This window comes from Miniopterus natalensis, chromosome 21 (assembly GCF_054644295.1).
Source record: "Miniopterus natalensis isolate mMinNat1 chromosome 21, mMinNat1.hap1, whole genome shotgun sequence".
NCBI lineage: Eukaryota > Metazoa > Chordata > Mammalia > Chiroptera > Miniopteridae > Miniopterus > Miniopterus natalensis.
In genome coordinates, this window is record NC_142101.1 from 10,211,061 (window position 1) to 10,221,151 (window position 10,091).

The following is a 10,091-nucleotide window of genomic DNA, read 5'->3' on the forward strand; positions in this document are numbered from 1 at the left end:
CACACACACCCCATATATACACACATTACATGTACAGGCATTTTTTTAGAGATCCAGAAACGTAAACATTTCAATTAAGAATTTACATGATTGCTCTCTTATAAACCACAACCCAACTGTGTGTGAAAAGAAACAATCCGGAAATCAGAGAGAAATGTGTAATGACTTGCCATAATTCTGTCACTAAACCAAGCCCCAGGCTCACTCGTCTGAAAATTTACTTATTCAAACAACATTTAATTCAGCGCCTGGTTTGTGCACAGTGTTTTCTCATTTAACTTTTACACAACCCTGCTGGGCATGACCTAATTGCCATTTTCATTTTACACATGAAAACACTAAGACTTTCAGGAGACGCATGATTTGCCAATAGGGTTCTACTAGTTAGTACCCTTTTGGGTAGTGGTACCACCGAGATCCCATCTCCGGTACCCAACTCCTTTGCTTGACCCTCCCTATGGTCTAGACTATACATCCACTCCTAACTGCGGCAGGTCAGGAAAGCAGACAATGGAGAGAAACTCAAAAATGAATTTCAAAACAGAGAAAAACTCCAGGCCAGAGGAAGACTAAGATAAAAGAGTTAATCTTTGCAAAATGTTGTGTATTTCTCTTCCAGTGTGCAGAGGTAACTGTAAGACTCTGAAAATGAATCCCCCCCACACACATTAATAAAGAAAATGTCATTTATTTCATATTTCCTACACTCTCCTTTCCAACTGAGGGGACATGGGGAGTAGCTTAGTGAAACAACTCGTTATGGTTTGCTTTGAAATTGTGAGTGGGCATTAACACAGCCTCTCAGGACAGAGGAGACTCTGCCAGGGCACCTCTTCATGCCTCTCCATGGGCCCAGGGCCCTCCTATTCAATGTGCTTGCAGGACAGGCTGCAAATTCATTCAACCGAAGCTTCTGTGACTTATTGCGGCTTAAAATGAAGCATCAGCAAACCTCCTTTCTCAGTGTCTTTTGCTTTTTCAGGAATCAGAGTCTTAAGGGAAATGTCCTGCTTGACCAATGAAAGGGAGAGACATTGCTCGGCATGGCTGAGCCCTGAGAAAAGCCTGAGAATACGTGTGTTAAGCAGCTGCTCTTGACAGTAATGGATAAACCAGCCCTGCTGGAGAAGCCCATTCAGGGAGGCAATCCCAGGATTACACAGCTCCTAACATCTGCCTAAATCTGCTTTATGTTCCCTCCCATGGTCCTTCCAGCAATTACCCTGTTTTCCTCTCTTCCCCTCTCTTCTCCTTTCCCCTCCTGCTCTCGCTCTCACCGCTGCTCTCTCACATACACAAAATCACAGACACCAAAAGTATTTCAAGACCCTCAGTCTGTCCTTCTCTGAGTCCAAGACAACCAATTAAATTCCTCCAAACAAGAGGAGAAAAACAGTGAGGCATTCTCTTTTACTCTCTTCACTCCTACATCACACACATAGATATTTTATTTTTTAATTATACTACACTTACAGTATTATATTTTCAGGTGTGTAGCATAGTGAGTAGACATTTATGTACCTTAAAAAGTGATCACCACAGTAAGTCTAGTACCCATCTGATATCATATATAGTTGTTACAATGTTACCGATTTATTCCCTAGGCTATACTTTACATCCCTGCGGTTAATTTTATACCCAGCAGTTTGTGATTCTTAATCCCATGCACCGGGCCAGCTGAGTAGGAGAGTTCAACAAAGGAACCGAAGTGCCTGGCAGCCCTTCCAATCCCCTGAGAAAGTTCCCATCAGTCCCTGTCCCTCTAGCCCTTCCCTGAAGTTAGTCCATCTAATTCCTCCCCATACGCCCAGGCTTCTCAAACTGCTGCCTCTGTGCTGGACCTTTGAACTAGTGAGCTTGTGCTCATACTCCTTAAGAACAGCATCTCAGTCTCCCACTGCCCTTCTGCTCTCTTGAAGGTCATCCCTTCTGGCGTTCAAAGCCTGATGTTATGGGGACTCCTCTTCCTAGCACAGGTGCCCTGGGCTGGGGAGCTGGGTGTGGGGCCGGGAACCCCTTGCTCCACAGGGGGGACCTCCACGGCCAAGACACCTGTCTCATTTATTAATGGCCACTCTGTAGGTGTGCGACCTGACCAGTCTGTGTCTCTGCCCCTCCTGGCTGTCTTGATGTGGGATCTTCTTTATATCCTTGGTTATAATATTTCTATTAGACTAGTGTTCAGGTGGTTCTCAGTGATAGTTGCTCTATATTAAGTTGTCATTTTGATGTGTTCGTGGGAGGAGCCGAGTTCTGGATTTATCTACTTCACCATCTTGACTCCAACCCCCACACAGATATTTTTAACACCCACATGCTCTCATGGACAGCATTCATCACTCTGGGTCAACCAGAATTACTTCAGCCTTTTAGAAGGCTAGGTCAAAGCTCTCTTCGAAAGTTCACCACACTAAGTTCTTGTTTCTGACCTACTCTTTATCACTCGCACTTAAAAAGGCAATGAAAAGAAAAAACTCCAAAGACCTGAGAGATTGATAACTTGGCTGTTTTGCAACAATGTGTTGGCCTGGGGATAAAATTTCTGGATTTTTTTGCCCAGATCATTTAAAAGGGACATCTCTCGATGAGAGAACATGCCATTAACTCTTCACCTGAGATTGTCGTGTGAGGGGAGTTCATCCTGAGTATTTGTGAGACTGTGTGACAAATGTTTCTGGATACTGGATGTGATGCCTCATATTCCTTCTAACTTTGCTTAGTCTTTTCAGCAAGGCACTGCCCATAGACTGACAGTGAGTAAAACTGTTCCTCTCTGCTCAACACTGGTGTTCTGATCTGTAAAATCGGAAGCAATGGTTTACAATATTGTTGTCTGAGTCATGGGAGACGCTCTCGGTAGAAATGCTATATCATTGCCAAGAATCCTTTAGAGAAAAGGAAAGTCTGTTAATCAGTAGCAGCCCTTTTAATTTCTGTATTGGGTTTGGGGACATGGATTTTCAGGTTGCTATTTCTAGTAGTTGTCTACCTCAAACATCTTGAAAGGAGATGGTCCGTTAATAAAAAGGACCAACTTGGAGGAGCATGATTGTGGGGGAGAGTTCCTAACTTCAGTTTTCACCTGTTAATTTTCAGACACAGATAGAGAGGCTAACTGGGCAGTTGGACAGGCAGACTGTAGCTTGAGAAAGACTAGGGCTAAAAATATAAATTGGGTCTTACTTGGGTAAGACTGCTACTTGTAACCCATAAGGAGCTGCCAAAATGTTTTTCTAAGCCTGCATTTAATAGTTAGAAATGGCTCACATTTCCATCACTGAACACAGAGTTGCAAAGATATGGACAGTATAACATTATATAGTAATTCCAATGGGCCAAAAACCTCAAGAATGTAGGTAACAGCTGAATGTGGTAAAATAACTAGAAAGTAATAAGTTTTACATATTTATTACCCATCTTTTAATGTTATTTAATTGTAAGTGTAAATAATTTCAAGTTCTAATAATGGTTATGTTTAATAACCAGCCTGCAATATTCCTAAAAATTTGACAATTGGCTCTAGCAAGCCCGTGTGAGCTGCCTCTACACAACAGCTTCAAGAATTGTGACCTTAAATATAACCCAGACTTAGAGGGCATAGGGAAGGAAATAACATCAAGTGGAAAGAAAATCAGAAATGTGTTCTAAGATGAGAGTAAAAAATTTCAAGGAGCTGGGACTGGAGATTGGGGAAGGCAAACGTTTGCTGATAACATTTCAGAACTTGGTTCAATGGACAAAATGATTAAGGGAACGATGTGGCTGCTTGTTTACTGATCATCATGAAATTATACAAAATATGAGCCTGCTGGCTTCTTATTAAGGAAGGAAAACATGAAATAATGAATGTCATTACTCTGAATGTGTTTGGCTTGGACTTGGGAAATAGAAAGGTATCAGATCAACTCCAAATATCTTTTAATTCATTGTAACTCTAAAATATTTTCATATTGGAACATTCAAACAAGAATATCATAGCAGGGAAAGACAATAATGCTGTAAAACTTTCCACATCAGTTCCCTTAGGTGGGGCAGGGGTAGGAACAAAGTGCCACATAAACAACTCCTGCTGTCCTGCCTGGAGACATTGAGACCAGGAGAAGCTCAGAGGCATGAGCCCTGGCTTCCAGCCTCTACTTCTTCACTTACTGGCTTTTTAACTTTGGGATAGGTAAGTTGACTTTCTCCTGCCTCAATTTACATGTCCCCTCCCCAAATATTAATAATCACATCTGCCCTACCTGGCTATTTATTTGTATACAGTGATTACAATAGTAATAAAAGCCAAAGTTCCTGGAATCCAATCCACCTGGACAAGCACTGATTGTGTGCATAACTCTACCAGACACTGGGGTGACAATAAAGAGCAAGACAGACAAGGTCCATGACCTTGAGGAAGATTCAGTCTGCTGGTAAAGCAAAGGGTGCACAGAGAAGTAAAAACCTATAGACAGTGTGTGCATTTCTGTTGTCATTTCTTGTTCAAGAATATTCATTGGCAAAGGTGAGTGTTTCAAAAGAATCCACGAACATTCAGAACTTGCAGGATTTTCTGCGCAGCCTCCTGAAATACATTCAGTGTTACACCACCAGGCTGAACAAGCTGTGTTTATGCCATTAAAAGAAAGAAAGAATTACAGTGAGGTCATGATTTTCACAGTAAGAAGACCCACCATTCGGAGAAGCTCCAAAGCCGACACAACTTCTACTTCGTGATAATTTTTTATTTTATTTTAAGAAACTAAACAGTTTCATTACAAATAGAAAGCATAAAGATAATGATATGGCTTTTTTAAAAAAAGAGTCAAGATAAATGCCTAAGAGCCTTTTCTATCTCTTGCATGTTTACTGTTGGTGACAAGGTTAGTTTTAAGCTGGGCTCATGGTATTTAACCTTGAACGTCTGGTTTTGGTTTGCATAACAGTAAGTTCTGGCTACTGGACACTCTGTCCAAAAATCTAAAAATCTATTATTACTTGGCTTAATGGACTGTGCAACCTAATTTAAAATGGGAAAGTGAACTTCAGGTTTTCTCTCTTCAGTTTGCCATGAAGTTGGTATTTGGATATTATTGTCTCCTTGCTATGATTTATCCTTTGTAGTTTCTTCCATCGAGAAGAATCTGACACATTACAGTGTTTGGTTCAAAGGTAGCTGGTTCTATCTGCCGAGAGGGACACAGTGGGGGGGGGGGGGGGAGGCGCACAGTAGGCTGTAGATTGAGAGGTTGTGAGCTTAAAGGGCATAGAAATTTACATTTTAATCTCACTGATGTCCCAATGTGACCTTGAGCATGTAACCTGACATCTGACCTTTAGTTGCCTCATCTGTAAAATGGGGATAGTGACTGCAGTAGACTGCTCTTTCGGGGGCTGCCTACTCTGCTAACAATGAGATATGGGTCCCCATGGACTATGTCTGTACCAAATCATCTTCCCACCTGACACCACTGACTCATCCCAAAGTTGACTCCTGCGTCAATATTAGGCACCTCAGTTCTCTCCCCTGCAAATTGATGCTTGCACAGAGACACAGAAACCTGGAAGCCTCTGGTGGTAATAATAATAATAATAAACACAGATAGGGTTTGCTGTGTGCCAGACACTGTTCTAGATATTGTTTATATCTTCAGAACCAACCTATGTTCTTGTGTTATTACTATTATCACCTCCACTTAACAGATGAGGAAACTGAGAGCCAGAGAGGTAACCCTATGGGGAGAAGATGCACAAAGTCCTGCTTCTCAGATCCCTGTGGCTGTGCTAGCTCTAACCTTTTCCAAATCTTTCTGGTCCAACAGTTTGGATTCCACGGGGGACTTCAATGGTCCTTGAAAATTCCTCTTTTTGATTCAATTGGCCAGATTTGGGTTCTTTGCAAACATAGGAGGCTGTCTGCAAACAAACAAAATCTTAATGGAGTATTTACCATCAGGATTGCTAGAAAGAGCTTAAGTAAAGCAGCTAACAAAGGGCCTTGCACAGTTACAAGAGAGATTCTGGAAGTTTTCTCACTGAAGAATCTCAGCTATCCAAGGTCCTCTAATCCCAGGATATAGCTGCAATACTACCACTGCTAATAGTTATTGAAAGATTGCTCTGTGCCTGGCACTGTGCTGTGGGCTTTGCCTGCATTATTTCCATCTGAATTTGGGGGACTGACTATGAGACAAGTACTTTCATTGTCTCTATTTCACTTGTGGAAGAATGTAGTCTGGTTCCTTTCACCCTTCCCCCTCCCTCCCCTGCCTTAACTGAGGGGAAGGAAGGTCGACTTAGTATAAATAGCAGAGATTCTGTGCAGGTTCCTGTCTCTGAGAATCTGACCAACATCAGCAAGAGAAAAGTTGGCTTGTCTTGCAGGTGCTACAATTTACTGGATGTCAAAGCTCTATGGCCACCCAAACTAGAAACACTGAAGTTTCTGAAGCCAGAAACACTGGTCATGGAGACTGAAGGCACCACCACAGGGCGCTGTGACACTGAAATGAACAAAGTGGACTCTGGAGAAGAGATCAGAAGGAGCCCAGGGGAGAAGGGACTCCCCAACACTGCCTTAGCCCAGCCCGGAGAACTGATGAGGAAAGAAGGGTCATCATCGGGATGCTGGAGTACCCACCATCGTCAAAGCCAAGGTGGTTTTCTAGCTGGTCATGAATAGCAAGATCTAAGAGACACTGGACAGCACTAAGGGTTACCACAGAAATGAGAACACTTCAGCTGAGAAAGGTTAAGTAATTTGCTAGAAATCACAGATGTAGAGTGGTAGAGACAGAAGTGGAACCCTGGCTGTCTGATTCTTAACCCACTACTCCATATACAGCTTTGTCTATATACAACTATAAAACCTATATATAGAACTACAAAACCTAATTGTTCCAGGTTTTACACCCTAAAGCTCTTTTTAGACTGCATTTGCTCACATCCATGCCCAAAACCTCTTCCAAACCTGGCTCAGCCTTCAAAGCCCGGCTCAAAAGCCACCTCTTTCCAGGCTACACCTTTCCCATCCCCTCCAGCCTCAGCAACCCTTCTCTCCTCCTGCCCCTCCTCTCCCCGGAACATGTTGTCTGTCTAACCATACAAAATGGATTGTTTGGCATGTAAACTGTGCAGGGATGTACAGTCTCCTCTAACTGAGGTCCTCGAGGCCAGAAGTATTCTGTACCTCTCCTGTTTCCCCCACCCCAACACACACACACACACCACCATCACCATCACCATCACCACCACCACCACCAGGGCACTGCCTACAGTTAGCACTCAAGAAATACATACTGTGAATAAGTAGTGGGGATGTAATGCACAGTGTGGTGACTACAGGTAACAATATTCTATTATACATCTGCAATTTGCTCACAACACACACAAATACCTAATAAGGCGCTGAATGTGTTCATTAACTTGCTGGGGTAACCATTTCATAATGCATACATAAATCAAATCACCATGTCATATACCTGAAATATATACGATTTTATTTGTCGATTCTATGTGAATAAAGCAGAAGAGAAAAATAAAATGTATTGCAGGAGGGCGCCATCGACCGTTTTCAAACGACCATACCGGAGCCTCAGAGACAATGTCATTAGTATCTGCTCTGGCTGCATCCCTCAGGCTGGAAGCCCGCACGAGCCTCTGAGTGAGTTTCTGGAAGCTTCCTCTAAACCTAGGGAGAGGGCATCTCACCAAGAGGTCCTCCGCCGCTTCCTGGACGTCAGTGTGTTACTAAGTTAAATGGACACAAAAGAAATCCGAAGGAAGACGGGGCCTGCCCCCCCTCCCGCTCTCCCCCCCCCCCCCGCGGAATCGACAGAATCACTCGCCGTTACTCCAGCAGGTGCGGGAGGAGCCCTCCTGCCCTCCCCACCTCCCAGCTCCCGCGGGCGGGCAGCAGGTCCAGCGCCCCCTGGCGGCCACCGGCCAGCGGCCCGCCCGCGGAGGCCGCTGCAGGACGTGACCTCAGCGTGTCGACCCCCCCCCCTCCCCCCCCCCCGCGAGCAGGCCCAGCTGCAATCTACCTGCTCTGCGAGGTAAAACGTCCTCCGAAAGCCGTGCGGGGGACCAGGGGGATTCTAAGCAAAGGCCACACGGTGACCACTCACCTCAAGCTGCCCCAGCCCCGCGTCCACGGGCTGCGGCGGGGGGGGCCTCCGAGATTTGGCTCCACGCAGCCGGCCTGCGACCAGCGGGGGGAGGGACGGCGGCCTCAGAGTCGGGGAGCACCTCCAGCTGGGCTGCTGCCGCCTGGACACACCCCTGGGTGGGGGGGCACCGCAGCGCTGCAAGGGGGGGAGGGGAGAAGAGGCGGTGGCCACTGTCCTGGGACGGCCAGGGCCGGCCTCAGCCCGCCTTTCCCGCCCGGGACCCCTCCCCAGCCCCTAGACGGGAACGCAAAATACCTGCTGCTGCGGGCTGTCCCCAAGCTGAACGCGGCTTCCGGGGCTGCGCGTCCCCCCACGGCCTGCGGTCCCTGGCTCCTCTCCGACTTCCTTTACGACGCGCGGGCGCCGTTTACGACACGTGGGACTTTCACGTCTTTTTCCGCGCTTGACGGTCGCGGAAGGCCAGCTGCCTCGTGGGCGCACGTGGCCCCGAGTCTAAGTCCAAGGCCAAGGCGCCGGGTGCAGGTGACCCCGCTCTGCAGCTCACGTCAGACAAAATCAGGTGAGGTCACCCCAAAGCTCGGTACTGGGCCTCCACTTGCTTGGAAGAACACTTTTTTCTTTTTTTTTTTTTTAGAGAGAGAGAAACATCAATGTGAGAGCAAAAAACATCAGCCAGCTGCCCCCTGCACGCCCCCTACCTGGGGAGTCGAGTCCACAGCGGGGCATGTGCCCTGACCGGGAATCGGCAACCTTTGGGTGCATCGTTGGACAGACAGCCAACCGAGCCAGGCTGGCCGGGACACAAGGAGCCCTTTTCATAGCCTGCTCCAGGCATCAGCCAGGCCCCAGGCCCCCCTGCTCCCACCACACCCAGGATTAGCTATTTGCAATGGTTCTGAGTAATCATTCTAAAAATGCGAATATATGTTTATCACATATATACCTTGTGTCAGCCGAGGAGTGTCCAAGGAATGATAGAGCTTGACATGGGCTTTCGGCTGTGTATGCCGTCTCGTAAGGACGGTTTTCTCTGGACTGCAGGTAAGCCTTCGCCTTCTATTTTGACAAGAAGTCAAGATCACTGGACTGGAACCTAAGAGGGATGGGTAGACTTCCTGCTCAGAAAGTCATCTTCCATGGCAGATGCTTCCTAAAGGCAGCCAAGGCCAAGCCGGGCGTGTTTTGACTTACAAAGGCTGGAAGGAGCACCCCTCCGGGTGGCAGCCTTGCTCTGGGAGCAGTGAGCCAGCCAGTGTGCACGTGGTGGCCCGCAGCCAGCTGGGAATATCTGCACACAGAAAGCACAGAAGTCGACGGATACTTTTTTTAAAATCTCTGGCAATTGTTTCAAATCAGAGTCCCCAAGAACATTTCACCTGGGTGTCACTGAGCGAGATTTACTGTTCCTTACTTTTCCTGCCCCTTGACCTTTATTTGCTGGTGCTGACAAATTCAAAAATAGCCAAAAGGTGGCTGGGAGATGAAAACAGAGGAGGAAAGAGTTCACGTGAGAATAGCTGGATCCTTGCCCCTCGAAAAAGTTAGTCTTTCAATGAGTGTTACCAAGTGATTTTAGATTCATTAACGGGCTGCCCCTTCCCTGGCATCTTCCCCCAGAGAATGCAACTGACATTTCAAACAGTGATACCCAGAGATCTGCACAGGATGCCTGCTGCTGCCCTTTCTCAGAGAAAGACATCAAGATGGAGAGATTTAAACACGAGAGAAAGCCAGGAGATCTGAAAACCATCGGCAATCGAGTGAACCTTCTAAAGGACAGCGTGGCCTGTCCCAATGCGGATTTCAGCTTTGACTAAAATTTTCTTACCCACTTAAAGGGGCTGGTGGGGAACCGTCTGCCTGCTCCATGGATGTGAAATTAGGGCACCAACCTGTGCACAGGCACCCACAATGCCCGGAACCCCCAGAGGAGTTCGTTTGTAAAGAAAGGTGTATGTACCTCGGCCAAGAGGTGAGGGAGAG